We start from the raw sequence: 8269 nt of genomic DNA, 5'->3' as shown, positions 1-8269 counted from the left end.
GTTATTCTGGTTGCCCTTAGCTATTTTTCAATGGCTTTCTTTAGTTTTTAGATATATTAAAACAATTGATTTAGTTTTTGCCTAGTAAGTCCAATGATTGTGCTCTGAAGGACATCTTCTCTTCATTCTTCTTGTGATTAGTTCATACTTTATTTTTTCCCCTAAATGTAATTTCTAATGAAAATTAGGTATTTAAAATACTGTAATGTATTATATTTGGAAATCAAATTCTCCTCCATCCTCAGGACTTAGTTTAGTAATTTTCTGTGAGATAGTTGTTTATGTGTTTAGTGGCTTTTCTGAACTATTTTTCAGCATTTGTATTCTTCATTGTGTAAAATGTGTTTCTTTAGCTTCTCTTTAGTTAGTGCTTTGACAGCTTCTCTTGACACCTGGAATCAAAAACAAAAGCACAAGAAGAACAGAAGAGAAAAAGAAAATAGACAAAAGCAAAAAAGAAAGAGAAGAGGGAAAGAAGAAAAAATAAAAAAGACAAAAATCCTCTTCGCGGTCGTTGCAGATTATTTTGTGTAGGAGCATTCCTTAACATTCAGGCAACTCCTTTTGGTGCTCTGGATCACCCTTCGCTTTCTGTTTGGCTAAGCTTAAACATCAGACTTAGGTAAACGCCTAGGATCTTCTCAGACCTTTTGTGAGCTTGCATCCTCCCCAGGTTGTGTGCATGGCTTTTAAATTCCCCTGTTCACATAGGTGTTTTTTGGACTAATTTCCCAAAGAAACTCTTCCTTGCTTCTGCTTCCATGTGCCTGGCTTGCTGGCATTTAACTCAAAGGCATTCCCTTGTCTCAGGAGAGCGTGGGATGTTCATTTGCCTGGTGAAGTTTGAAAGGACTGTCTCCTGCAAAGTCTCTTTTCTTCCCGAGAGTGTTCCAAATAGTGCAAAACAAGTAAAAGCACTTTTATCACTCCTTCAGGTAGCAAACACAGACAAACACAATTCTTATCGTGCCCTTTCAAGAACCAGAAACCAAAGTGCCTCCCTGGAAACAGTTTCCCTCTTTAGACTCATTACCAAACTGGGGAGGGAGAAGGAGAAAGAGCAAGTATAAGAGCTTATACAGTTTTCCTGTCATTTTTAATATTCCCCTTTTTCTTCATTCAGTATTTGCTTAATGGTGAGAGCCCTTTGACTATCTTCCAGAGTTCTGACAAAGTTGACTTTTCTAGTTTTTTGTTTGATTTTTTTGTTGGTGTTCCTATAAAAGAATAGGTCCTATAGCTAGCTACTGCATTATTTTTGCTGACATAGCTCTATAAATCATTTTATATCTGAAGGCTTTTTTGTTTGTTTCTTCAGTACCAGGAGATTGAGCTCAAGGGTGCTCAGCCCTAAGCCCTCTTTAAAGTGTTTTTGTTTGGAAATAGGATCTTGTTAAGTTGCTCAGGTAGGATTTGATCTTATCCTTCTGTCTTATGCTGGGGTACCATCATGCCTAGCTATTCTTTAGGATATTTTAAATAATCAAAGGATACTATTTGTGGTCTGTAAAATATATGAAATTAAAATTTCACCTTTCTCAAATACGTGGGGATATAGCCATGTTTGTTCATTTACGTATTGTTTATGTCTGCTTTCATGCTATAATGGCAGAGTTGAGTAGTGACAAAGATAGTATGGTTGGCAAACATAAAATATTTACAATATGGCACTTTGCAGAAAGTTTGCCAAACTCTATTTTGAAGTATGTCAAAGTATGTGTGCTCTTATTTCTTAGAATGTCCTTTCAAACTTTTCTCCCATGGAAACTCCTGTTTGTTTATGGAATGGGTTAAATAGCATCCTACTTCTAGCCCCCAAGAGATAGGCCTGCCCAGAACCAGTGAATATAGTCTTTTTTGGGAAGAGAGTCTAGATTTGGGAAGAGAATCTTAGATTATGTAATCCCTAAATCCAATGCCAGTTTCCTTGTGAGAGAAGAGAAAGGGGATAGGAGGAGATGATGGGAAGACAGAGGCAGAGACTGAAATGATGTATCTGCCAGCCCACAACCATTAGAAACCAGGAGTGAGGCCCAGAGCGACTCTCCTTCAAACGTCCTGAAGGAGCTGAGACTGCCATCACCTTCACTTCAAACTCTGGGCTCAGGAACGCAGAGGATATAAGTTTCAGTTGTTATCAGCACTGAGTTTGTAGTAATTTGGCTTGGTAGCCTTAGGAAATGAATGTATCTTCCAGAAAGATATATATTACATATTATCAAATATAATTTTATGAAAAATTACCTGATTCTCCTAGGCCTAGACAAAATCACTTGCTCATTCCTATTTCTTATTATTGAATTTATTTTATTTTTTTTAAAAAGTTGTCTTTTCTAAAAATCCTGCCCTTGCCTATTAGTCTATTATTTTATTTTGTCCTTAGGGCCAGGGATTTACCTCAGTGGCACTGCACCTGCTTTAGAAGCACAAGGTCCTGAGTTTGATCCCCAGTACTGGAAAAAAAAACTACTCTATTTTATCCTTAACTTTTAGCTTTTTTTTTTGTATATTCTAAGGGCTTAGTGTTTATGGATGAATGAATGAAAAAATTGAATGAATGAGTGTCAAGTGACAGTAAACATGGCTTGGAGTCAGGTTATTAGTATTATTTATTTGGGTGTGCCATTTAAAAGCTAGATTATGTGTCACTTCCATTTTCATCTTGTTCATCTATGGGAGTACTATGTACTACATCTTAGTCCCACTATGAGTGTGGGACTAGGTGTTTCCTAGCTATAATATTTGGGTGATTTCTTTCATCTCAGCCACACTTTTGTGCATGAACATGGAGAATACTGTCTTAGAAAGTATTTTCAGGGTAAATTTGGACACTTCTTACACTGGTTATGTTTAAAAGGACTTCAAAGATTTCCTCCTTTACTTTATTTGTAGTGCAAAACCAGAAATAATCTGAAGAATGTGAAAGAATTTCTGTTGAGATTTGTCCACTGTAAACACATTTTCTGTCTTTAAGAGTTGAACTTTTATGTTTTGATAAAGAATCTAACTTTGGAATTATATTTTTTCCTGGAGATATTTTTATTATTTATTAATTAATTTATTTGGTACCAGGATTCAAACTCGGGACTATGCACTTGTGAGGCAGGTGGCGGCACCCCTGAGCTAAATCCCTGGCCCCCTGGAGATATTTTTATAATCGTTGTTATTAACCATTTGAAGCATCCATTTTGGTATTTCAAAATAGGTACAAAAGTAAATACAATTATTTTAAAAAGACAAAATCAACTGTATTGTTCATAAGTAAGTCGTTATAATTACATTTTGTTTATATATCTCAAATTATACACTATGTTCATTTTAAATATTTTTTTCTGTTTTTAATATTCCCGTGGTGGTAAAATGCTAATACATCATTATCAATGATACAGATATTTGTGTATCTACATGTTAGAAAACAAGTGAAAGCCAACAAAACATGCTATTTGCACGTTATTTGCATCAATGAAATGCACCTTTATATAGGCCCTTCTTCAAACTGCTATTAAAACTTTGAGTCATCAAATCAATTGCAAGATAATTATCCTCACAAAGGGATAAGAAAATAGAAATGTCAGTATAGTCACAGAACCAAAGATAGAGGTAAAATCATTGGCTAAATTGGAATCACAAGAAGAGAACACAACTTCAGAATGCAGGCAAATGTTGTTTTAAAAAAATTAGGGACTTTTATAAAAGCTCCTTAACGAAGGAGCACTTGAAAAACACACACCTGATTAAAATTCAGAGAATCCTAGAAGTCCCTTGCATTTCAGATTTTGGTCTTTTCTCCCATACTGTTCACAGAATTTTCTCTCACCTTTATCAATCTAACACATTTTTTATTGAGATTGTATTATATTTATGGATTTTGTTATAAACATATACCTTGATCTGCTTTTTAAAAGCAAGAATCATTTAGTTTTTATTCTTTATTATATAAGCCATGTGTAAAATGTGTCTTTCCTTGTAAAAATTTAAATGACACAGTTCAGAAGAGATCACAAAAAGGAGCAATTAGTGCAAGTCAGAGTTTTCTGAAGGCCACTAAGCAGAATATGAGATTGGATCTTGCCTTTTTAGAATGAGTGTGACAAGCCTAGCATGGATAAGACAAGCCTGAATTATCTCACCAGAGATAAAGAGGCAGGGATAAGAATGACATTCATAGAGACAATGAGGAGATGCACTGATAAGCGCAAATTAGCTGTGGGGTGTGAGTCAGTCTGGTGAGATCTTCTTTGAAATCATTGTAGAAATACAGTATTGTACTCTTTAAAGACTTAGGAAAGGCTATATTTTATTATTTGAAAGAACCTCATGGTTCTTTGAAGCAGAAACTATAAAATCCAGCTCATAGATTTATACAATCTTGGGAACAAATTATTGGATTTATGCTCTCTACATTACAAGTCTGCCTATCCAGGTACTGAGATATTTCATACTGCACCAGGACTGGCAACTTCATTTTTGAAGTTGGGATGCACTCCAGTTCATGTAATTTCACTTTTCTATTGTGATTTCTTACTTAGTTAAGTGTAGTATTTACCTTTTTATTTATCTTGTAACTGTAGTTGCACTTTCATTTTCTTACCAGTGTAGGAATATCAGTTGAAGGGTTAATCTAATGGCTGGTTGATTGATTTCTGATACCATTCCTTACTACAGTCTTCAAAGAGAATTGAAGACATCATAGAGTTGCAGGATCTGGATTAGACATCATGGCTGACCAAACTTCCACATACCGTTAATATCTCTTTAAATAAATTCTTATAAATTAAATAAATAACATTGTTTGTGCTGACAAGAGTGTAAATGTGACAAGAGAGTAATTTTCATCTAAATCTTGTATTTCATGAGGTATGTGAAGGAGTTAATCTAATTCATATAATTTGTCAGGGAAGAATGAAGGGAAACAGCTAAAGACATATAGAAAAATAAGAGCTCTTTTAAATTTAATCTAATCACAATAAAATTTTAAAATTGGAATATATGAAGATATTTGAAGTCTGGTATAAAACCAACAGAAATAAAACCCCTTCAGAGAGAGAGGGACTTATTTCCTGAATACTATTGCTCCCTTCTGAACATGGGTTATACTTGCTCACTTGTATAGACACAGTTACATTTAGCATTTGATATCACCTAATAACCAGGATGTAGAGAAAATCTGGTTTTACTTTGTAATCACTAGGCTACAAAAATACTATCAGACCTATTTGTCAATCTTTTGGAAAGCTATGTGGTGTGGTAGACCAAATTCACTTTTTAATACATATCTCTATCTATCTATCTATCTATCTATCTATCTATCTATCTATCTATCTATCTACATATCTATAGCTATGTATCTCTATATCTATCTATCTGTCTATATCTTCAAGTAAATATATCTTATAGCTGAATTTTATTTTAGGAGACCTATTTGCTCATTATTTTTCCTTCTGAGTTTGTATTTGCAATTTTGTGATTTGAAAATGACCCAAACTTTTACTATTTGTGCAAAGAATATCCCACACCTGCATGAAGTGTGTGCATGTATGCATGTATGCATGTGAGTACTTGCAGTAATTCTTCTAATTTTGCACACATCGGTAAATAAATGTACAGTTATTCAGATGTTCAAAAAATGTAAAATGCATTAACTTCATGTTTCATTGACTATAGTCTGGTTTCTGATGCCATTTCTCCTCATAAAAGAGGAAAAGGCTACATTTGATGCATCCAATGAGCTAGATTTAGTCCTTTGCCTGCTTACCTCTCCCCTTAGTCTTACTGCACGTAGCCTTTCCTTTCTTCTTGAAGGCCTCTTTCACCTCGCATTTGTTTTTGTTTTATTTTTGCTGATCCCTCTCAACTGACTCTGTGGGCTCCAATAAGTCTGTTTTTACCATAAGTAGGACTTTTTTCCTACCTGGGAGATTCTGTGGGTCATTTTGTCATTTTTTTGTGATACAATTTGGGCTGATTCCTCACAGTTATTGCTTTGATATATATCCCATTTTGGACCCATATGATTATGAACAAATAGCTTATGGAGCCTTTCATTTGGAATGTCTCAAAGATGCTTTAATATTCTGAAGTGGTACTGGTAATATCTCCCTATCTTGCAACTCTTAGTTTTCTTGTTTGCTATTTTAGTAAATGACACCACTGTCTGCTAAACTGTGCTAAATTTCAATGTTGGGAGCGAGTTTGACTTTTTTCATGCTCATTTTCATAGTAGCTTTTCTATTGTTGTCCCTCCAATTTTGCATATTTAGTCATTCTCACTGCTAATGCCTCAGTTTAGTTCATCACCTCCCATTTTGATTATTTGCAATGACTTTTGAAACATTAATTTTAATAAGATGTAATTTGCATGTGATAAAATGCAGATGCATCAAGTATACAATTCCCAGAAGTTTGACAAATACATGTACCTGTATGACATTTCAGCCAATGTGTGGAACATTTCTGTTCTTCTAGAAAATTTCCTCTCTTCTTTCCAGCTCATCTTTTCATCTTCACCAAAAGTCAGTCACTTTGTTGATTTCTATTTGTGTAGATGAGTATGACTATGCTTAAAATTTATAGAGTAATCATACATCTCATGCTCTGTCATCTTATACTCAAAATAATGTTTTTGCAATTCATCTATATTGAGGTAAATATCTGTAATCTTTATTGTGAAGTAGTGTTGTATATGAAGACAATAATTTGTTCACTCATTTTCTCAGTGATAAATGTTTGTGTTGTTAATTAAGGGTGAAACTGCTATGAACATGCTTATAAAAGCATTTTATAATGTTTTTTCTTTCTTTGGAGTAGATATAGAAGTAAAATTGATTGATTATAGATCACAGATATTTGTTTAAAGTAATAAGAAATTATCAGGTATTTTTGTCACATTTGTTGGACCATTTAACACTTCCCTTAGCAATATGATATTTACATTTTTATTCGTATTCTTAGCACCAATTGGTTTTCAGTCTTTAAAATCTTTATAATTTGACAATTTTCCACCTGTGCATGTATGAGGTGGTTTTTCATTGTGGTTTTAATTTGTATTTCTCTGATGATTCACTCATGTTGAACATCACTTAATGTACTGACTGACCATTTATATGTCTATTTTTATGAAGTGACTGTTCAAGCCTTTTGACATTTAAAATAATTGAGCTGTTAGTCATTTTGTCATGCATTTGTGGGAGTTCTGCACATAGTCTGGATACAGCCTTTTATCATGTACATTTCTACCTCTATGTCTGTCACACACTGCCCACAATGTCTTTAGCATTTTCATTTGTTCAGTGATATCTTTTGAAAAACAGAAGTTTAAAAAAATTTTTTTTTGACTGGAGATTGAACTTGAGTCCTTGCACTTGCAAGGCAGGTGATAGAACCACTAAGCTAAATCCCCAGCAGAAGTTTTAAATTTTGATAAACTCTAGTTTATCATTTTTGTTTTCATATCACAGGGTTACAGAGATGCTCTTCTGTTTTCTCCTGAAGTCTTTGTAGTCCAACAACTTTTTTTTCTTTTTTATTGAGGTTATTGGTACAATCTAGGTATACAATACAGTTACATTCATCATTGGGATTCTGTACCTTTACATAATGTGTCTTGATTCTCATTTTTCCCCTTGTCCCTGCCCTCCCTTCACCCCCTCCTCCCCTCCCCATTTACAAACACTTTATTTCCATTTTTTCAGTTTCTCATATTTTTTTCCTCTCCCTTATTACCTTTCCCCTACCCTTCCCACTTTCCTTACACCTTTAGCCCTTTACTTCCTATTTCACATTATTAATTATCTCATTAGGATCCTGTGTACTATTATAGTTTTTCACACCAAAGAAACTATTCGGTATTTCAGTTAAAGAAATCTCTGTATGAACATTAAAAATAGGGAATCCTAAAATAAAACTAAAAAGGAAAGTAAAAGAGAAAAGGCAATGATGTAACATCAAAATAATCCTTAATTCTGGAGATGAAAATGGTCCCTGAACATATTTAAATTGCTTCTCACTCTTATAGTCTTATCTTATTCTTTTTTCATTATTTAGAGAATACTTTATTAGTTTCTGTAATCAAACCCACATAGATATGACCTCACATATTTAGTACGATGCGTTACCCCTGTACACATGGAAAAAAAATAAAATAAATTAACATTTCTAGACCAATATGGTTGTCCATTTCTGTACAATGCCAAGTCAACACAGTAAATTGGGATGACTTTTTCCAAAGTTGGCAGCACCGTTAAAGTTTCCCAAAATTCAATTTATATAT

The sequence above is a fragment of the Fukomys damarensis genome, unplaced genomic scaffold, assembly GCF_012274545.1.
Source record: "Fukomys damarensis isolate Sample0158 unplaced genomic scaffold, DMR_v1.0_HiC HiC_scaffold_14, whole genome shotgun sequence".
NCBI classification, from domain to species: Eukaryota; Metazoa; Chordata; class Mammalia; order Rodentia; family Bathyergidae; genus Fukomys; species Fukomys damarensis.
Note: the sequence above shows the minus strand (reverse complement) of the source record.